This window comes from Ranitomeya imitator, chromosome 7 (genome assembly GCF_032444005.1).
Source record: "Ranitomeya imitator isolate aRanImi1 chromosome 7, aRanImi1.pri, whole genome shotgun sequence".
Classification (NCBI taxonomy): domain Eukaryota; kingdom Metazoa; phylum Chordata; class Amphibia; order Anura; family Dendrobatidae; genus Ranitomeya; species Ranitomeya imitator.
Window position 1 is genome coordinate 140,369,227 of NC_091288.1, and position 20,525 is coordinate 140,389,751.

The following is a 20,525-nucleotide window of genomic DNA, read 5'->3' on the forward strand; positions in this document are numbered from 1 at the left end:
CTTGTAAACAGGAGACCTTGAGTTCAAATCTCAGCAGTGCCTTGTCTTCATCATCTCAGAAACAAACTTCCTAGCTAAGAAATGGGAATTTCAATGACGTATAACTCAAATTTTCCGTGGCTACGTCTCTACTAATAATGCAATTGTGATTTTAAAAATTTCTTCTGCATAAGAAATGAACCAGTCCTCAGGGTTTTAATTCCAACTTTTCAATCTTTCCTAATTTTTCCTCCTTTTGGCCCTGCTGTGGCATTCCTTCAATCTGCCTATTCTGTGTCATAACTTGGAAGAAAAACAAGTCCCAAATTGAAGCTGTGCTAAAAGATGGATCATTCAATTATAGAATTTCAAAACATAAGGCCTTGTCATTGAACCAGAATCTATTGCATACTGCAAATTGTCAATGTCGTTGAATGAATGCTATTCATAATTTACTTGGTTTCTTAATTGTCATGACTGAAAATGAAATCCTGTTCCACGTTTTTGCTGTGCATGGAATACAACTCAACTCAATGTTGTTTCGCTAAGTTAACCACTTGAAATGTTCGATTGGTTCTTATGTGTTCCCTGCATTTCACGAGGAAAGCTTGTGGCGCTGTGGCTTAGTTGGTTAAAGCGCCTGTCTTGTAAACAGGAGATCCTGAGTTCGAATCTCAGTAGTGCCTTGTTTTCATCATCTCAGAAACAAACTTCCTATCTTAAAAATGGGAATTCCATTGACGTACAACCTCAAACTTACCATGGCTACGTCTCTACTGATAGTGCAATTGTGAAATTTAGAGTTTCTTCTGCATAAGAAATGAACCAGTGCTCAGCGTTTTAATACATGTGGTAAGTACGTAGCGCTGTGGCTTAGTTGTCTAAAGTGCCTGTCTTGTAAACAGGAGACCTTGAGTTCAAATCTCAGCAGTGCCTTGTCTTCATCATCTCAGAAACAAACTTCCTAGCTAAGAAATGGGAATTTCAATGACGTATAACTCAAATTTTCCGTGGCTACGTCTCTACTAATAATGCAATTGTGATTTTAAGAATTTCTTCTGCATAAGAAATGAACCAGTCCTCAGGGTTTTAATTCCAACTTTTCAATCTTTCCTAATTTTTCCTCCTTTTGGCCCTGCTGTGGCATTCCTTCAATCTGCCTATTCTGTGTCATAACTTGGAAGAAAAACAAGTCCCAAATTGAAGCTGTGCTAAAAGATGGATCATTCAATTATAGAATTTCAAAACATAAGGCCTTGTCATTGAACCAGAATCTATTGCATACTGCAAATTGTCAATGTCGTTGAATGAATGCTATTCATAATTTACTTGGTTTCTTAATTGTCATGACTGAAAATGAAATCCTGTTCCACGTTTTTGCTGTGCATGGAATACAACTCAACTCAATGTTGTTTCGCTAAGTTAACCACTTGAAATGGTCGATTGGTTCTTATGTGTTCCCTGCATTTCATATGGAAAGCTTGTGGTGCTGTGGCTTAGTTGGTTAAAGCGCCTGTATTGTAAACAGGAGATCCTGAGTTCGAATCTCAGTAGTGCCTTGTTTTCATCATCTCAGAAACAAACTTCCTATCTTAAAAATGGGAATTCCATTGACGTACAACCTCAAACTTACCATGGCTACGTCTCTACTGATAGTGCAATTGTGAAATTTAGAGTTTCTTCTGCATAAGAAATGAACCAGTTCTCAGGGTTTTAATACATGTGGTAAGTACGTAGCGCTGTGGCTTAGTTGTCTAAAGTGCCTGTCTTGTAAACAGGAGACCCTGAGTTCAAATCTCAGCAGTGCCTTGTCTTCATCATCTCAGAAACAAACTTCCTAGCTAAGAAATGGGAATTTCAATGACGTATAACTCAAATTTTCCGTGGCTACGTCTCTACTAATAATGCAATTGTGATTTTAAAAATTTCTTCTGCATAAGAAATGAACCAGTCCTCAGGGTTTTAATTCCAACTTTTCAATCTTTCCTAATTTTTCCTCCTTTTGGCCCTGCTGTGGCATTCCTTCAATCTGCCTATTCTGTGTCATAACTTGGAAGAAAAACAAGTCCCAAATTGAAGCTGTGCTAAAAGATGGATCATTCAATTATAGAATTTCAAAACATAAGGCCTTGTCATTGAACCAGAATCTATTGCATACTGCAAATTGTCAATGTCGTTGAATGAATGCTATTCATAATTTACTTGGTTTCTTAATTGTCATGACTGAAAATGAAATCCTGTTCCACGTTTTTGCTGTGCATGGAATACAACTCAACTCAATGTTGTTTCGCTAAGTTAACCACTTGAAATGTTCGATTGGTTCTTATGTGTTCCCTGCATTTCACGAGGAAAGCTTGTGGCGCTGTGGCTTAGTTGGTTAAAGCGCCTGTCTTGTAAACAGGAGATCCTGAGTTCGAATCTCAGTAGTGCCTTGTTTTCATCATCTCAGAAACAAACTTCCTATCTTAAAAATGGGAATTCCATTGACGTACAACCTCAAACTTACCATGGCTACGTCTCTACTGATAGTGCAATTGTGAAATTTAGAGTTTCTTCTGCATAAGAAATGAACCAGTGCTCAGGGTTTTAATACATGTGGTAAGTACGTAGCGCTGTGGCTTAGTTGTCTAAAGTGCCTGTCTTGTAAACAGGAGACCCTGAGTTCAAATCTCAGCAGTGCCTTGTCTTCATCATCTCAGAAACAAACTTCCTAGCTAAGAAATGGGAATTTCAATGACGTATAACTCAAATTTTCCTTGGCTACGTCTCTACTAATAATGCAATTGTGATTTTAAAAATTTCTTCTGCATAAGAAATGAACCAGTCCTCAGGGTTTTAATTCCAACTTTTCAATCTTTCCTAATTTTTCCTCCTTTTGGCCCTGCTGTGGCATTCCTTCAATCTGCCTATTCTGTGTCATAACTTGGAAGAAAAACAAGTCCCAAATTGAAGCTGTGCTAAAAGATGGATCATTCAATTATAGAATTTCAAAACATAAGGCCTTGTCATTGAACCAGAATCTATTGCATACTGCAAATTGTCAATGTCGTTGAATGAATGCTATTCATAATTTACTTGGTTTCTTAATTGTCATGACTGAAAATGAAATCCTGTTCCACGTTTTTGCTGTGCATGGAATACAACTCAACTCAATGTTGTTTCGCTAAGTTAACCACTTGAAATGTTCGATTGGTTCTTATGTGTTCCCTGCATTTCACGTGGAAAGCTTGTGGAGCTGTGGCTTAGTTGGTTAAAGCGCCTGTCTTGTAAACAGGAGATCCTGAGTTCGAATCTCAGCAGTGCCTTGTTTTCATCATCTCTTTAACAAACTTCCTATCTTAAAAATGGGAATTCCATTGACGTACAACCTCAAACTTACCATGGCTACATCTCTACTGATAGTGCAATTGTGAAATTTAGAGTTTCTTCTGCATAAGAAATGAACCAGTGCTCAGGGTTTTAATACATGTGGTAAGTACGTAGCGCTGTGGCTTAGTTGTCTAAAGTGCCTGTCTTGTAAACAGGAGACCCTGAGTTCAAATCTCAGCAGTGCCTTGTCTTCATCATCTCAGAAACAAACTTCCTAGCTAAGAAATGGGAATTTCAATGACGTATAACTCAAATTTTCCTTGGCTACGTCTCTACTAATAATGCAATTGTGATTTTAAAAATTTCTTCTGCATAAGAAATGAACCAGTCCTCAGGGTTTTAATTCCAACTTTTCAATCTTTCCTAATTTTTCCTCCTTTTGGCCCTGCTGTGGCATTCCTTCAATCTGCCTATTCTGTGTCATAACTTGGAAGAAAAACAAGTCCCAAATTGAAGCTGTGCTAAAAGATGGATCATTCAATTATAGAATTTCAAAACATAAGGCCTTGTCATTGAACCAGAATCTATTGCATACTGCAAATTGTCAATGTCGTTGAATGAATGCTATTCATAATTTACTTGGTTTCTTAATTGTCATGACTGAAAATGAAATCCTGTTCCACGTTTTTGCTGTGCATGGAATACAACTCAACTCAATGTTGTTTCGCTAAGTTAACCACTTGAAATGTTCGATTGGTTCTTATGTGTTCCCTGCATTTCACGAGGAAAGCTTGTGGCGCTGTGGCTTAGTTGGTTAAAGCGCCTGTCTTGTAAACAGGAGATCCTGAGTTCGAATCTCAGTAGTGCCTTGTTTTCATCATCTCAGAAACAAACTTCCTATCTTAAAAATGGGAATTCCATTGACGTACAACCTCAAACTTACCATGGCTACGTCTCTACTGATAGTGCAATTGTGAAATTTAGAGTTTCTTCTGCATAAGAAATGAACCAGTGCTCAGCGTTTTAATACATGTGGTAAGTACGTAGCGCTGTGGCTTAGTTGTCTAAAGTGCCTGTCTTGTAAACAGGAGACCTTGAGTTCAAATCTCAGCAGTGCCTTGTCTTCATCATCTCAGAAACAAATTTCCTAGCTAAGAAATGGGAATTTCAATGACGTATAACTCAAATTTTCCGTGGCTACGTCTCTACTAATAATGCAATTGTGATTTTAAGAATTTCTTCTGCATAAGAAATGAACCAGTCCTCAGGGTTTTAATTCCAACTTTTCAATCTTTCCTAATTTTTCCTCCTTTTGGCCCTGCTGTGGCATTCCTTCAATCTGCCTATTCTGTGTCATAACTTGGAAGAAAAACAAGTCCCAAATTGAAGCTGTGCTAAAAGATGGATCATTCAATTATAGAATTTCAAAACATAAGGCCTTGTCATTGAACCAGAATCTATTGCATACTGCAAATTGTCAATGTCGTTGAATGAATGCTATTCATAATTTACTTGGTTTCTTAATTGTCATGACTGAAAATGAAATCCTGTTCCACGTTTTTGCTGTGCATGGAATACAACTCAACTCAATGTTGTTTCGCTAAGTTAACCACTTGAAATGGTCGATTGGTTCTTATGTGTTCCCTGCATTTCATATGGAAAGCTTGTGGTGCTGTGGCTTAGTTGGTTAAAGCGCCTGTATTGTAAACAGGAGATCCTGAGTTCGAATCTCAGTAGTGCCTTGTTTTCATCATCTCAGAAACAAACTTCCTATCTTAAAAATGGGAATTCCATTGACGTACAACCTCAAACTTACCATGGCTACGTCTCTACTGATAGTGCAATTGTGAAATTTAGAGTTTCTTCTGCATAAGAAATGAACCAGTTCTCAGGGTTTTAATACATGTGGTAAGTACGTAGCGCTGTGGCTTAGTTGTCTAAAGTGCCTGTCTTGTAAACAGGAGACCCTGAGTTCAAATCTCAGCAGTGCCTTGTCTTCATCATCTCAGAAACAAACTTCCTAGCTAAGAAATGGGAATTTCAATGACGTATAACTCAAATTTTCCGTGGCTACGTCTCTACTAATAATGCAATTGTGATTTTAAAAATTTCTTCTGCATAAGAAATGAACCAGTCCTCAGGGTTTTAATTCCAACTTTTCAATCTTTCCTAATTTTTCCTCCTTTTGGCCCTGCTGTGGCATTCCTTCAATCTGCCTATTCTGTGTCATAACTTGGAAGAAAAACAAGTCCCAAATTGAAGCTGTGCTAAAAGATGGATCATTCAATTATAGAATTTCAAAACATAAGGCCTTGTCATTGAACCAGAATCTATTGCATACTGCAAATTGTCAATGTCGTTGAATGAATGCTATTCATAATTTACTTGGTTTCTTAATTGTCATGACTGAAAATGAAATCCTGTTCCACGTTTTTGCTGTGCATGGAATACAACTCAACTCAATGTTGTTTCGCTAAGTTAACCACTTGAAATGTTCGATTGGTTCTTATGTGTTCCCTGCATTTCACGAGGAAAGCTTGTGGCGCTGTGGCTTAGTTGGTTAAAGCGCCTGTCTTGTAAACAGTAGATCCTGAGTTCGAATCTCAGTAGTGCCTTGTTTTCATCATCTCAGAAACAAACTTCCTATCTTAAAAATGGGAATTCCATTGACGTACAACCTCAAACTTACCATGGCTACGTCTCTACTGATAGTGCAATTGTGAAATTTAGAGTTTCTTCTGCATAAGAAATGAACCAGTGCTCAGGGTTTTAATACATGTGGTAAGTACGTAGCGCTGTGGCTTAGTTGTCTAAAGTGCCTGTCTTGTAAACAGGAGACCCTGAGTTCAAATCTCAGCAGTGCCTTGTCTTCATCATCTCAGAAACAAACTTCCTAGCTAAGAAATGGGAATTTCAATGACGTATAACTCAAATTTTCCTTGGCTACGTCTCTACTAATAATGCAATTGTGATTTTAAGAATTTCTTCTGCATAAGAAATGAACCAGTCCTCAGGGTTTTAATTCCAACTTTTCAATCTTTCCTAATTTTTCCTCCTTTTGGCCCTGCTGTGGCATTCCTTCAATCTGCCTATTCTGTGTCATAACTTGGAAGAAAAACAAGTCCCAAATTGAAGCTGTGCTAAAAGATGGATCATTCAATTATAGAATTTCAAAACATAAGGCCTTGTCATTGAACCAGAATCTATTGCATACTGCAAATTGTCAATGTCGTTGAATGAATGCTATTCATAATTTACTTGGTTTCTTAATTGTCATGACTGAAAATGAAATCCTGTTCCACGTTTTTGCTGTGCATGGAATACAACTCAACTCAATGTTGTTTCGCTAAGTTAACCACTTGAAATGTTCGATTGGTTCTTATGTGTTCCCTGCATTTCACGAGGAAAGCTTGTGGCGCTGTGGCTTAGTTGGTTAAAGCGCCTGTCTTGTAAACAGTAGATCCTGAGTTCGAATCTCAGTAGTGCCTTGTTTTCATCATCTCAGAAACAAACTTCCTATCTTAAAAATGGGAATTCCATTGACGTACAACCTCAAACTTACCATGGCTACGTCTCTACTGATAGTGCAATTGTGAAATTTAGAGTTTCTTCTGCATAAGAAATGAACCAGTGCTCAGGGTTTTAATACATGTGGTAAGTACGTAGCGCTGTGGCTTAGTTGTCTAAAGTGCCTGTCTTGTAAACAGGAGACCCTGAGTTCAAATCTCAGCAGTGCCTTGTCTTCATCATCTCAGAAACAAACTTCCTAGCTAAGAAATGGGAATTTCAATGACGTATAACTCAAATTTTCCTTGGCTACGTCTCTACTAATAATGCAATTGTGATTTTAAGAATTTCTTCTGCATAAGAAATGAACCAGTCCTCAGGGTTTTAATTCCAACTTTTCAATCTTTCCTAATTTTTCCTCCTTTTGGCCCTGCTGTGGCATTCCTTCAATCTGCCTATTCTGTGTCATAACTTGGAAGAAAAACAAGTCCCAAATTGAAGCTGTGCTAAAAGATGGATCATTCAATTATAGAATTTCAAAACATAAGGCCTTGTCATTGAACCAGAATCTATTGCATACTGCAAATTGTCAATGTCGTTGAATGAATGCTATTCATAATTTACTTGGTTTCTTAATTGTCATGACTGAAAATGAAATCCTGTTCCACGTTTTTGCTGTGCATGGAATACAACTCAACTCAATGTTGTTTCGCTAAGTTAACCACTTGAAATGTTCGATTGGTTCTTATGTGTTCCCTGCATTTCACGAGGAAAGCTTGTGGCGCTGTGGCTTAGTTGGTTAAGGCGCCTGTCTTGTAAACAGGAGATCCTGAGTTCGAATCTCAGTAGTGCCTTGTTTTCATCATCTCAGAAACAAACTTCCTATCTTAAAAATGGGAATTCCATTGACGTACAACCTCAAACTTACCATGGCTACGTCTCTACTGATAGTGCAATTGTGAAATTTAGAGTTTCTTCTGCATAAGAAATGAACCAGTGCTCAGGGTTTTAATACATGTGGTAAGTACGTAGCGCTGTGGCTTAGTTGTCTAAAGTGCCTGTCTTGTAAACAGGAGACCCTGAGTTCAAATCTCAGCAGTGCCTTGTCTTCATCATCTCAGAAACAAACTTCCTAGCTAAGAAATGGGAATTTCAATGACGTATAACTCAAATTTTCCTTGGCTACGTCTCTACTAATAATGCAATTGTGATTTTAAGAATTTCTTCTGCATAAGAAATGAACCAGTCCTCAGGGTTTTAATTCCAACTTTTCAATCTTTCCTAATTTTTCCTCCTTTTGGCCCTGCTGTGGCATTCCTTCAATCTGCCTATTCTGTGTCATAACTTGGAAGAAAAACAAGTCCCAAATTGAAGCTGTGCTAAAAGATGGATCATTCAATTATAGAATTTCAAAACATAAGGCCTTGTCATTGAACCAGAATCTATTGCATACTGCAAATTGTCAATGTCGTTGAATGAATGCTATTCATAATTTACTTGGTTTCTTAATTGTCATGACTGAAAATGAAATCCTGTTCCACGTTTTTGCTGTGCATGGAATACAACTCAACTCAATGTTGTTTCGCTAAGTTAACCACTTGAAATGGTCGATTGGTTCTTATGAGTTCCCTGCATTTCATATGGAAAGCTTGTGGTGCTGTGGCTTAGTTGGTTAAAGCGCCTGTATTGTAAACAGGAGATCCTGAGTTCGAATCTCAGTAGTGCCTTGTTTTCATCATCTCAGAAACAAACTTCCTATCTTAAAAATGGGAATTCCATTGACGTACAACCTCAAACTTACCATGGCTACGTCTCTACTGATAGTGCAATTGTGAAATTTAGAGTTTCTTCTGCATAAGAAATGAACCAGTTCTCAGGGTTTTAATACATGTGGTAAGTACGTAGCGCTGTGGCTTAGTTGTCTAAAGTGCCTGTCTTGTAAACAGGAGACCCTGAGTTCAAATCTCAGCAGTGCCTTGTCTTCATCATCTCAGAAACAAACTTCCTAGCTAAGAAATGGGAATTTCAATGACGTATAACTCAAATTTTCCGTGGCTACGTCTCTACTAATAATGCAATTGTGATTTTAAAAATTTCTTCTGCATAAGAAATGAACCAGTCCTCAGGGTTTTAATTCCAACTTTTCAATCTTTCCTAATTTTTCCTCCTTTTGGCCCTGCTGTGGCATTCCTTCAATCTGCCTATTCTGTGTCATAACTTGGAAGAAAAACAAGTCCCAAATTGAAGCTGTGCTAAAAGATGGATCATTCAATTATAGAATTTCAAAACATAAGGCCTTGTCATTGAACCAGAATCTATTGCATACTGCAAATTGTCAATGTCGTTGAATGAATGCTATTCATAATTTACTTGGTTTCTTAATTGTCATGACTGAAAATGAAATCCTGTTCCACGTTTTTGCTGTGCATGGAATACAACTCAACTCAATGTTGTTTCGCTAAGTTAACCACTTGAAATGTTCGATTGGTTCTTATGTGTTCCCTGCATTTCACGAGGAAAGCTTGTGGCGCTGTGGCTTAGTTGGTTAAAGCGCCTGTCTTGTAAACAGGAGATCCTGAGTTCGAATCTCAGTAGTGCCTTGTTTTCATCATCTCAGAAACAAACTTCCTATCTTAAAAATGGGAATTCCATTGACGTACAACCTCAAACTTACCATGGCTACGTCTCTACTGATAGTGCAATTGTGAAATTTAGAGTTTCTTCTGCATAAGAAATGAACCAGTGCTCAGGGTTTTAATACATGTGGTAAGTACGTAGCGCTGTGGCTTAGTTGTCTAAAGTGCCTGTCTTGTAAACAGGAGACCCTGAGTTCAAATCTCAGCAGTGCCTTGTCTTCATCATCTCAGAAACAAACTTCCTAGCTAAGAAATGGGAATTTCAATGATGTATAACTCAAATTTTCCTTGGCTACGTCTCTACTAATAATGCAATTGTGATTTTAAGAATTTCTTCTGCATAAGAAATGAACCAGTCCTCAGGGTTTTAATACATGTGGTAAGTACGTAGCGCTGTGGCTTAGTTGTCTAAAGTGCCTGTCTTGTAAACAGGAGACCCTGAGTTCAAATCTCAGCAGTGCCTTGTCTTCATCATCTCAGAAACAAACTTCCTAGCTAAGAAATGGGAATTTCAATGACGTATAACTCAAATTTTCCTTGGCTACGTCTCTACTAATAATGCAATTGTGATTTTAAGAATTTCTTCTGCATAAGAAATGAACCAGTCCTCAGGGTTTTAATTCCAACTTTTCAATCTTTCCTAATTTTTCCTCCTTTTGGCCCTGCTGTGGCATTCCTTCAATCTGCCTATTCTGTGTCATAACTTGGAAGAAAAACAAGTCCCAAATTGAAGCTGTGCTAAAAGATGGATCATTCAATTATAGAATTTCAAAACATAAGGCCTTGTCATTGAACCAGAATCTATTGCATACTGCAAATTGTCAATGTCGTTGAATGAATGCTATTCATAATTTACTTGGTTTCTTAATTGTCATGACTGAAAATGAAATCCTGTTCCACGTTTTTGCTGTGCATGGAATACAACTCAACTCAATGTTGTTTCGCTAAGTTAACCACTTGAAATGTTCGATTGGTTCTTATGTGTTCCCTGCATTTCACGAGGAAAGCTTGTGGCGCTGTGGCTTAGTTGGTTAAAGCGCCTGTCTTGTAAACAGGAGATCCTGAGTTCGAATCTCAGTAGTGCCTTGTTTTCATCATCTCAGAAACAAACTTCCTATCTTAAAAATGGGAATTCCATTGACGTACAACCTCAAACTTACCATGGCTACGTCTCTACTGATAGTGCAATTGTGAAATTTAGAGTTTCTTCTGCATAAGAAATGAACCAGTGCTCAGGGTTTTAATACATGTGGTAAGTACGTAGCGCTGTGGCTTAGTTGTCTAAAGTGCCTGTCTTGTAAACAGGAGACCCTGAGTTCAAATCTCAGCAGTGCCTTGTCTTCATCATCTCAGAAACAAACTTCCTAGCTAAGAAATGGGAATTTCAATGATGTATAACTCAAATTTTCCTTGGCTACGTCTCTACTAATAATGCAATTGTGATTTTAAGAATTTCTTCTGCATAAGAAATGAACCAGTCCTCAGGGTTTTAATTCCAACTTTTCAATCTTTCCTAATTTTTCCTCCTTTTGGCCCTGCTGTGGCATTCCTTCAATCTGCCTATTCTGTGTCATAACTTGGAAGAAAAACAAGTCCCAAATTGAAGCTGTGCTAAAAGATGGATCATTCAATTATAGAATTTCAAAACATAAGGCCTTGTCATTGAACCAGAATCTATTGCATACTGCAAATTGTCAATGTCGTTGAATGAATGCTATTCATAATTTACTTGGTTTCTTAATTGTCATGACTGAAAATGAAATCCTGTTCCACGTTTTTGCTGTGCATGGAATACAACTCAACTCAATGTTGTTTCGCTAAGTTAACCACTTGAAATGTTCGATTGGTTCTTATGTGTTCCCTGCATTTCACGAGGAAAGCTTGTGGCGCTGTGGCTTAGTTGGTTAAAGCGCCTGTCTTGTAAACAGGAGATCCTGAGTTCGAATCTCAGTAGTGCCTTGTTTTCATCATCTCAGAAACAAACTTCCTATCTTAAAAATGGGAATTCCATTGACGTACAACCTCAAACTTACCATGGCTACGTCTCTACTGATAGTGCAATTGTGAAATTTAGAGTTTCTTCTGCATAAGAAATGAACCAGTGCTCAGGGTTTTAATACACGTGGTAAGTACGTAGCGCTGTGGCTTAGTTGTCTAAAGTGCCTGTCTTGTAAACAGGAGACCCTGAGTTCAAATCTCAGCAGTGCCTTGTCTTCATCATCTCAGAAACAAACTTCCTAGCTAAGAAATGGGAATTTCAATGATGTATAACTCAAATTTTCCTTGGCTACGTCTCTACTAATAATGCAATTGTGATTTTAAGAATTTCTTCTGCATAAGAAATGAACCAGTCCTCAGGGTTTTAATTCCAACTTTTCAATCTTTCCTAATTTTTCCTCCTTTTGGCCCTGCTGTGGCATTCCTTCAATCTGCCTATTCTGTGTCATAACTTGGAAGAAAAACAAGTCCCAAATTGAAGCTGTGCTAAAAGATGGATCATTCAATTATAGAATTTCAAAACATAAGGCCTTGTCATTGAACCAGAATCTATTGCATACTGCAAATTGTCAATGTCGTTGAATGAATGCTATTCATAATTTACTTGGTTTCTTAATTGTCATGACTGAAAATGAAATCCTGTTCCACGTTTTTGCTGTGCATGGAATACAACTCAACTCAATGTTGTTTCGCTAAGTTAACCACTTGAAATGTTCGATTGGTTCTTATGTGTTCCCTGCATTTCACGAGGAAAGCTTGTGGCGCTGTGGCTTAGTTGGTTAAAGCGCCTGTCTTGTAAACAGGAGATCCTGAGTTCGAATCTCAGTAGTGCCTTGTTTTCATCATCTCAGAAACAAACTTCCTATCTTAAAAATGGGAATTCCATTGACGTACAACCTCAAACTTACCATGGCTACGTCTCTACTGATAGTGAAATTTAGAGTTTCTTCTGCATAAGAAATGAACCAGTGCTCAGGGTTTTAATACATGTGGTAAGTACGTAGCGCTGTGGCTTAGTTGTCTAAAGTGCCTGTCTTGTAAACAGGAGACCCTGAGTTCAAATCTCAGCAGTGCCTTGTCTTCATCATCTCAGAAACAAACTTCCTAGCTAAGAAATGGGAATTTCAATGACGTATAACTCAAATTTTCCTTGGCTACGTCTCTACTAATAATGCAATTGTGATTTTAAAAATTTCTTCTGCATAAGAAATGAACCAGTCCTCAGGGTTTTAATTCCAACTTTTCAATCTTTCCTAATTTTTCCTCCTTTTGGCCCTGCTGTGGCATTCCTTCAATCTGCCTATTCTGTGTCATAACTTGGAAGAAAAACAAGTCCCAAATTGAAGCTGTGCTAAAAGATGGATCATTCAATTATAGAATTTCAAAACATAAGGCCTTGTCATTGAACCAGAATCTATTGCATACTGCAAATTGTCAATGTCGTTGAATGAATGCTATTCATAATTTACTTGGTTTCTTAATTGTCATGACTGAAAATGAAATCCTGTTCCACGTTTTTGCTGTGCATGGAATACAACTCAACTCAATGTTGTTTCGCTAAGTTAACCACTTGAAATGTTCGATTGGTTCTTATGTGTTCCCTGCATTTCATATGGAAAGCTTGTGGTGCTGTGGCTTAGTTGGTTAAAGCGCCTGTCTTGTAAACAGGAGATCCTGAGTTCGAATCTCAGTAGTGCCTTGTTTTCATCATCTCAGAAACAAACTTCCTATCTTAAAAATGGGAATTCCATTGACGTACAACCTCAAACTTACCATGGCTACGTCTCTACTGATAGTGCAATTGTGAAATTTAGAGTTTCTTCTGCATAAGAAATGAACCAGTGCTCAGGGTTTTAATACATGTGGTAAGTACGTAGCGCTGTGGCTTAGTTGTCTAAAGTGCCTGTCTTGTAAACAGGAGACCCTGAGTTCAAATCTCAGCAGTGCCTTGTCTTCATCATCTCAGAAACAAACTTCCTAGCTAAGAAATGGGAATTTCAATGACGTATAACTCAAATTTTCCTTGGCTACGTCTCTACTAATAATGCAATTGTGATTTTAAGAATTTCTTCTGCATAAGAAATGAACCAGTCCTCAGGGTTTTAATTCCAACTTTTCAATCTTTCCTAATTTTTCCTCCTTTTGGCCCTGCTGTGGCATTCCTTCAATCTGCCTATTCTGTGTCATAACTTGGAAGAAAAACAAGTCCCAAATTGAAGCTGTGCTAAAAGATGGATCATTCAATTATAGAATTTCAAAACATAAGGCCTTGTCATTGAACCAGAATCTATTGCATACTGCAAATTGTCAATGTCGTTGAATGAATGCTATTCATAATTTACTTGGTTTCTTAATTGTCATGACTGAAAATGAAATCCTGTTCCACGTTTTTGCTGTGCATGGAATACAACTCAACTCAATGTTGTTTCGCTAAGTTAACCACTTGAAATGTTCGATTGGTTCTTATGTGTTCCCTGCGTTTCACGAGGAAAGCTTGTGGCGCTGTGGCTTAGTTGGTTAAAGCGCCTGTCTTGTAAACAGGAGATCCTGAGTTCGAATCTCAGTAGTGCCTTGTTTTCATCATCTCAGAAACAAACTTCCTATCTTAAAAATGGGAATTCCATTGACGTACAACCTCAAACTTACCATGGCTACGTCTCTACTGATAGTGCAATTGTGAAATTTAGAGTTTCTTCTGCATAAGAAATGAACCAGTGCTCAGGGTTTTAATACATGTGGTAAGTACGTAGCGCTGTGGCTTAGTTGTCTAAAGTGCCTGTCTTGTAAACAGGAGACCCTAAGTTCAAATCTCAGCAGTGCCTTGTCTTCATCATCTCAGAAACAAACTTCCTAGCTAAGAAATGGGAATTTCAATGACGTATAACTCAAAATTTCCTTGGCTACGTCTCTACTAATAATGCAATTGTGATTTTAAGAATTTCTTCTGCATAAGAAATGAACCAGTCCTCAGGGTTTTAATTCCAACTTTTCAATCTTTCCTAATTTTTCCTCCTTTTGGCCCTGCTGTGGCATTCCTTCAATCTGCCTATTCTGTGTCATAACTTGGAAGAAAAACAAGTCCCAAATTGAAGCTGTGCTAAAAGATGGATCATTCAATTATAGAATTTCAAAACATAAGGCCTTGTCATTGAACCAGAATCTATTGCATACTGCAAATTGTCAATGTCGTTGAATGAATGCTATTCATAATTTACTTGGTTTCTTAATTGTCATGACTGAAAATGAAATCCTGTTCCACGTTTTTGCTGTGCATGGAATACAACTCAACTCAATGTTGTTTCGCTAAGTTAACCACTTGAAATGTTCGATTGGTTCTTATGTGTTCCCTGCATTTCACGTGGAAAGCTTGTGGAGCTGTGGCTTAGTTGGTTAAAGCGCCTGTCTTGTAAACAGGAGATCCTGAGTTCGAATCTCAGCAGTGCCTTGTTTTCATCATCTCTTTAACAAACTTCCTATCTTAAAAATGGGAATTCCATTGACGTACAACCTCAAACTTACCATGGCTACATCTCTACTGATAGTGCAATTGTGAAATTTAGAGTTTCTTCTGCATAAGAAATGAACCAGTGCTCAGGGTTTTAATACATGTGGTAAGTACGTAGCGCTGTGGCTTAGTTGTCTAAAGTGCCTGTCTTGTAAACAGGAGACCCTGAGTTCAAATCTCAGCAGTGCCTTGTCTTCATCATCTCAGAAACAAACTTCCTAGCTAAGAAATGGGAATTTCAATGACGTATAACTCAAATTTTCCTTGGCTACGTCTCTACTAATAATGCAATTGTGATTTTAAGAATTTCTTCTGCATAAGAAATGAACCAGTCCTCAGGGTTTTAATTCCAACTTTTCAATCTTTCCTAATTTTTCCTCCTTTTGGCCCTGCTCTGGCATTCCTTCAATCTGCCTATTCTGTGTCATAACTTGGAAGAAAAACAAGTCCCAAATTGAAGCTGTGCTAAAAGATGGATCATTCAATTATAGAATTTCAAAACATAAGGCCTTGTCATTGAACCAGAATCTATTGCATACTGCAAATTGTCAATGTCGTTGAATGAATGCTATTCATAATTTACTTGGTTTCTTAATTGTCATGACTGAAAATGAAATCCTGTTCCACGTTTTTGCTGTGCATGGAATACAACTCAACTCAATGTTGTTTCGCTAAGTTAACCACTTGAAATGTTCGATTGGTTCTTATGTGTTCCCTGCATTTCACGTGGAAAGCTTGTGGAGCTGTGGCTTAGTTGGTTAAAGCGCCTGTCTTGTAAACAGGAGATCCTGAGTTCGAATCTCAGCAGTGCCTTGTTTTCATCATCTCTTTAACAAACTTCCTATCTTAAAAATGGGAATTCCATTGACGTACAACCTCAAACTTACCATGGCTACATCTCTACTGATAGTGCAATTGTGAAATTTAGAGTTTCTTCTGCATAAGAAATGAACCAGTGCTCAGGGTTTTAATACATGTGGTAAGTACGTAGCGCTGTGGCTTAGTTGTCTAAAGTGCCTGTCTTGTAAACAGGAGACCCTGAGTTCAAATCTCAGCAGTGCCTTGTCTTCATCATCTCAGAAACAAACTTCCTAGCTAAGAAATGGGAATTTCAATGACGTATAACTCAAATTTTCCTTGGCTACGTCTCTACTAATAATGCAATTGTGATTTTAAGAATTTCTTCTGCATAAGAAATGAACCAGTCCTCAGGGTTTTAATTCCAACTTTTCAATCTTTCCTAATTTTTCCTCCTTTTGGCCCTGCTGTGGCATTCCTTCAATCTGCCTATTCTGTGTCATAACTTGGAAGAAAAACAAGTCCCAAATTGAAGCTGTGCTAAAAGATGGATCATTCAATTATAGAATTTCAAAACATAAGGCCTTGTCATTGAACCAGAATCTATTGCATACTGCAAATTGTCAATGTCGTTGAATGAATGCTATTCATAATTTACTTGGTTTCTTAATTGTCATGACTGAAAATGAAATCCTGTTCCACGTTTTTGCTGTGCATGGAATACAACTCAACTCAATGTTGTTTCGCTAAGTTAACCACTTGAAATGTTCGATTGGTTCTTATGTGTTCCCTGCATTTCATATGGAAAGCTTGTGGTGCTGTGGCTTAGTTGGTTAAAGCGCCTGTATTGTAAACAGGAGATCCTGAGTTCGAATCTCAGTAGTGCCTTGTTTTCATCATCTCAGAAACAAACTTCCTATCTTAAAAATGGGAATTCCATTGACGTACAACCTCAAACTTACCATGGCTACGTCTCTACTGATAGTGCAATTGTGAAATTTAGAGTTTCTTCTGCATAAGAAATGAACCAGTGCTCAGGGTTTTAATACATGTGGTAAGTACGTAGCGCTGTGGCTTAGTTGTCTAAAGTGCCTGTCTTGTAAACAGGAGACCCTAAGTTCAAATCTCAGCAGTGCCTTGTCTTCATCATCTCAGAAACAAACTTCCTAGCTAAGAAATGGGAATTTCAATGACGTATAACTCAAAATTTCCTTGGCTACGTCTCTACTAATAATGCAATTGTGATTTTAAGAATTTCTTCTGCATAAGAAATGAACCAGTCCTCAGGGTTTTAATTCCAACTTTTCAATCTTTCCTAATTTTTCCTCCTTTTGGCCCTGCTGTGGCATTCCTTCAATCTGCCTATTCTGTGTCATAACTTGGAAGAAAAACAAGTCCCAAATTGAAGCTGTGCTAAAAGATGGATCATTCAATTATAGAATTTCAAAACATAAGGCCTTGTCATTGAACCAGAATCTATTGCATACTGCAAATTGTCAATGTCGTTGAATGAATGCTATTCATAATTTACTTGGTTTCTTAATTGTCATGACTGAAAATGAAATCCTGTTCCACGTTTTTGCTGTGCATGGAATACAACTCAACTCAATGTTGTTTCGCTAAGTTAACCACTTGAAATGTTCGATTGGTTCTTATGTGTTCCCTGCATTTCACGTGGAAAGCTTGTGGAGCTGTGGCTTAGTTGGTTAAAGCGCCTGTCTTGTAAACAGGAGATCCTGAGTTCGAATCTCAGCAGTGCCTTGTTTTCATCATCTCTTTAACAAACTTCCTATCTTAAAAATGGGAATTCCATTGACGTACAACCTCAAACTTACCATGGCTACATCTCTACTGATAGTGCAATTGTGAAATTTAGAGTTTCTTCTGCATAAGAAATGAACCAGTGCTCAGGGTTTTAATACATGTGGTAAGTACGTAGCGCTGTGGCTTAGTTGTCTAAAGTGCCTGTCTTGTAAACAGGAGACCCTGAGTTCAAATCTCAGCAGTGCCTTGTCTTCATCATCTCAGAAACAAACTTCCTAGCTAAGAAATGGGAATTTCAATGACGTATAACTCAAATTTTCCTTGGCTACGTCTCTACTAATAATGCAATTGTGATTTTAAGAATTTCTTCTGCATAAGAAATGAACCAGTCCTCAGGGTTTTAATTCCAACTTTTCAATCTTTCCTAATTTTTCCTCCTTTTGGCCCTGCTCTGGCATTCCTTCAATCTGCCTATTCTGTGTCATAACTTGGAAGAAAAACAAGTCCCAAATTGAAGCTGTGCTAAAAGATGGATCATTCAATTATAGAATTTCAAAACATAAGGCCTTGTCATTGAACCAGAATCTATTGCATACTGCAAATTGTCAATGTCGTTGAATGAATGCTATTCATAATTTACTTGGTTTCTTAATTGTCATGACTGAAAATGAAATCCTGTTCCACGTTTTTGCTGTGCATGGAATACAACTCAACTCAATGTTGTTTCGCTAAGTTAACCACTTGAAATGTTCGATTGGTTCTTATGTGTTCCCTGCATTTCACGTGGAAAGCTTGTGGAGCTGTGGCTTAGTTGGTTAAAGCGCCTGTCTTGTAAACAGGAGATCCTGAGTTCGAATCTCAGCAGTGCCTTGTTTTCATCATCTCTTTAACAAACTTCCTATCTTAAAAATGGGAATTCCATTGACGTACAACCTCAAACTTACCATGGCTACATCTCTACTGATAGTGCAATTGTGAAATTTAGAGTTTCTTCTGCATAAGAAATGAACCAGTGCTCAGGGTTTTAATACATGTGGTAAGTACGTAGCGCTGTGGCTTAGTTGTCTAAAGTGCCTGTCTTGTAAACAGGAGACCCTGAGTTCAAATCTCAGCAGTGCCTTGTCTTCATCATCTCAGAAACAAACTTCCTAGCTAAGAAATGGGAATTTCAATGACGTATAACTCAAATTTTCCTTGGCTACGTCTCTACTAATAATGCAATTGTGATTTTAAGAATTTCTTCTGCATAAGAAATGAACCAGTCCTCAGGGTTTTAATTCCAACTTTTCAATCTTTCCTAATTTTTCCTCCTTTTGGCCCTGCTGTGGCATTCCTTCAATCTGCCTATTCTGTGTCATAACTTGGAAGAAAAACAAGTCCCAAATTGAAGCTGTGCTAAAAGATGGATCATTCAATTATAGAATTTCAAAACATAAGGCCTTGTCATTGAACCAGAATCTATTGCATACTGCAAATTGTCAATGTCGTTGAATGAATGCTATTCATAATTTACTTGGTTTCTTAATTGTCATGACTGAAAATGAAATCCTGTTCCACGTTTTTGCTGTGCATGGAATACAACTCAACTCAATGTTGTTTCGCTAAGTTAACCACTTGAAATGTTCGATTGGTTCTTATGTGTTCCCTGCATTTCATATGGAAAGCTTGTGGTGCTGTGGCTTAGTTGGTTAAAGCGCCTGTATTGTAAACAGGAGATCCTGAGTTCGAATCTCAGTAGTGCCTTGTTTTCATCATCTCAGAAACAAACTTCCTATCTTAAAAATGGGAATTCCATTGACGTACAACCTCAAACTTACCATGGCTACGTCTCTACTGATAGTGCAATTGTGAAATTTAGAGTTTCTTCTGCATAAGAAATGAACCAGTTCTCAGGGTTTTAATACATGTGGTAAGTACGTAGCGCTGTGGCTTAGTTGTCTAAAGTGCCTGTCTTCTAAACAGGAGACCCTGAGTTCAAATCTCAGCAGTGCCTTGTCTTCATCATCTCAGAAACAAACTTCCTAGCTAAGAAATGGGAATTTCAATGACGTATAACTCAAATTTTCCGTGGCTACGTCTCTACTAATAATGCAATTGTGATTTTAAAAATTTCTTCTGCATAAGAAATGAACCAGTCCTCAGGGTTTTAATTCCAACTTTTCAATCTTTCCTAATTTTTCCTCCTTTTGGCCCTGCTGTGGCATTCCTTCAATCTGCCTATTCTGTGTCATAACTTGGAAGAAAAACAAGTCCCAAATTGAAGCTGTGCTAAAAGATGGATCATTCAATTATAGAATTTCAAAACATAAGGCCTTGTCATTGAACCAGAATCTATTGCATACTGCAAATTGTCAATGTCGTTGAATGAATGCTATTCATAATTTACTTGGTTTCTTAATTGTCATGACTGAAAATGAAATCCTGTTCCACGTTTTTGCTGTGCATGGAATACAACTCAACTCAATGTTGTTTCGCTAAGTTAACCACTTGAAATGTTCGATTGGTTCTTATGTGTTCCCTGCGTTTCACGAGGAAAGCTTGTGGCGCTGTGGCTTAGTTGGTTAAAGCGCCTGTCTTGTAAACAGGAGATCCTGAGTTCGAATCTCAGTAGTGCCTTGTTTTCATCATCTCAGAAACAAACTTCCTATCTTAAAAATGGGAATTCCATTGACGTACAACCTCAAACTTACCATGGCTATGTCTCTACTGATAGTGCAATTGTGAAATTTAGAGTTTCTTCTGCATAAGAAATGAACCAGTGCTCAGGGTTTTAATACATGTGGTAAGTACGTAGCGCTGTGGCTTAGTTGTCTAAAGTGCCTGTCTTGTAAACAGGAGACCCTAAGTTCAAATCTCAGCAGTGCCTTGTCTTCATCATCTCAGAAACAAACTTCCTAGCTAAGAAATGGGAATTTCAATGACGTATAACTCAAAATTTCCTTGGCTACGTCTCTACTAATAATGCAATTGTGATTTTAAGAATTTCTTCTGCATAAGAAATGAACCAGTCCTCAGGGTTTTAATTCCAA

The 20,525-nt window shown here is 37.8% G+C and overlaps 7 non-coding genes across 7 annotated transcripts; all 7 read left to right on the plus strand.

Moving 5' to 3' along the window:
* The first annotated feature begins 9,321 nt into the window (after positions 1–9,321).
* On the plus strand, positions 9,322–9,395 carry TRNAT-UGU (transfer RNA threonine (anticodon UGU)). The gene has a single exon. It is a non-coding gene; the product is annotated as a tRNA-Thr (tRNA).
* A 1,048-nt stretch (positions 9,396–10,443) lies between these two features.
* TRNAT-UGU (transfer RNA threonine (anticodon UGU)) lies at positions 10,444–10,517 on the plus strand. Its single transcript has one exon. It is a non-coding gene; the product is annotated as a tRNA-Thr (tRNA).
* Positions 10,518–11,316: 799 nt separating this feature from the next.
* Positions 11,317–11,390, plus strand: TRNAT-UGU (transfer RNA threonine (anticodon UGU)). Its single transcript has one exon. It is a non-coding gene; the product is annotated as a tRNA-Thr (tRNA).
* A 799-nt stretch (positions 11,391–12,189) lies between these two features.
* Positions 12,190–12,263, plus strand: TRNAT-UGU (transfer RNA threonine (anticodon UGU)). The gene has a single exon. It is a non-coding gene; the product is annotated as a tRNA-Thr (tRNA).
* A 1,664-nt stretch (positions 12,264–13,927) lies between these two features.
* Positions 13,928–14,001, plus strand: TRNAT-UGU (transfer RNA threonine (anticodon UGU)). The gene has a single exon. It is a non-coding gene; the product is annotated as a tRNA-Thr (tRNA).
* A 5,414-nt stretch (positions 14,002–19,415) lies between these two features.
* Positions 19,416–19,489, plus strand: TRNAR-UCU (transfer RNA arginine (anticodon UCU)). The gene has a single exon. It is a non-coding gene; the product is annotated as a tRNA-Arg (tRNA).
* Positions 19,490–20,038: 549 nt separating this feature from the next.
* On the plus strand, positions 20,039–20,112 carry TRNAT-UGU (transfer RNA threonine (anticodon UGU)). Its single transcript has one exon. It is a non-coding gene; the product is annotated as a tRNA-Thr (tRNA).
* The last annotated feature ends 413 nt before the right edge of the window (positions 20,113–20,525 follow it).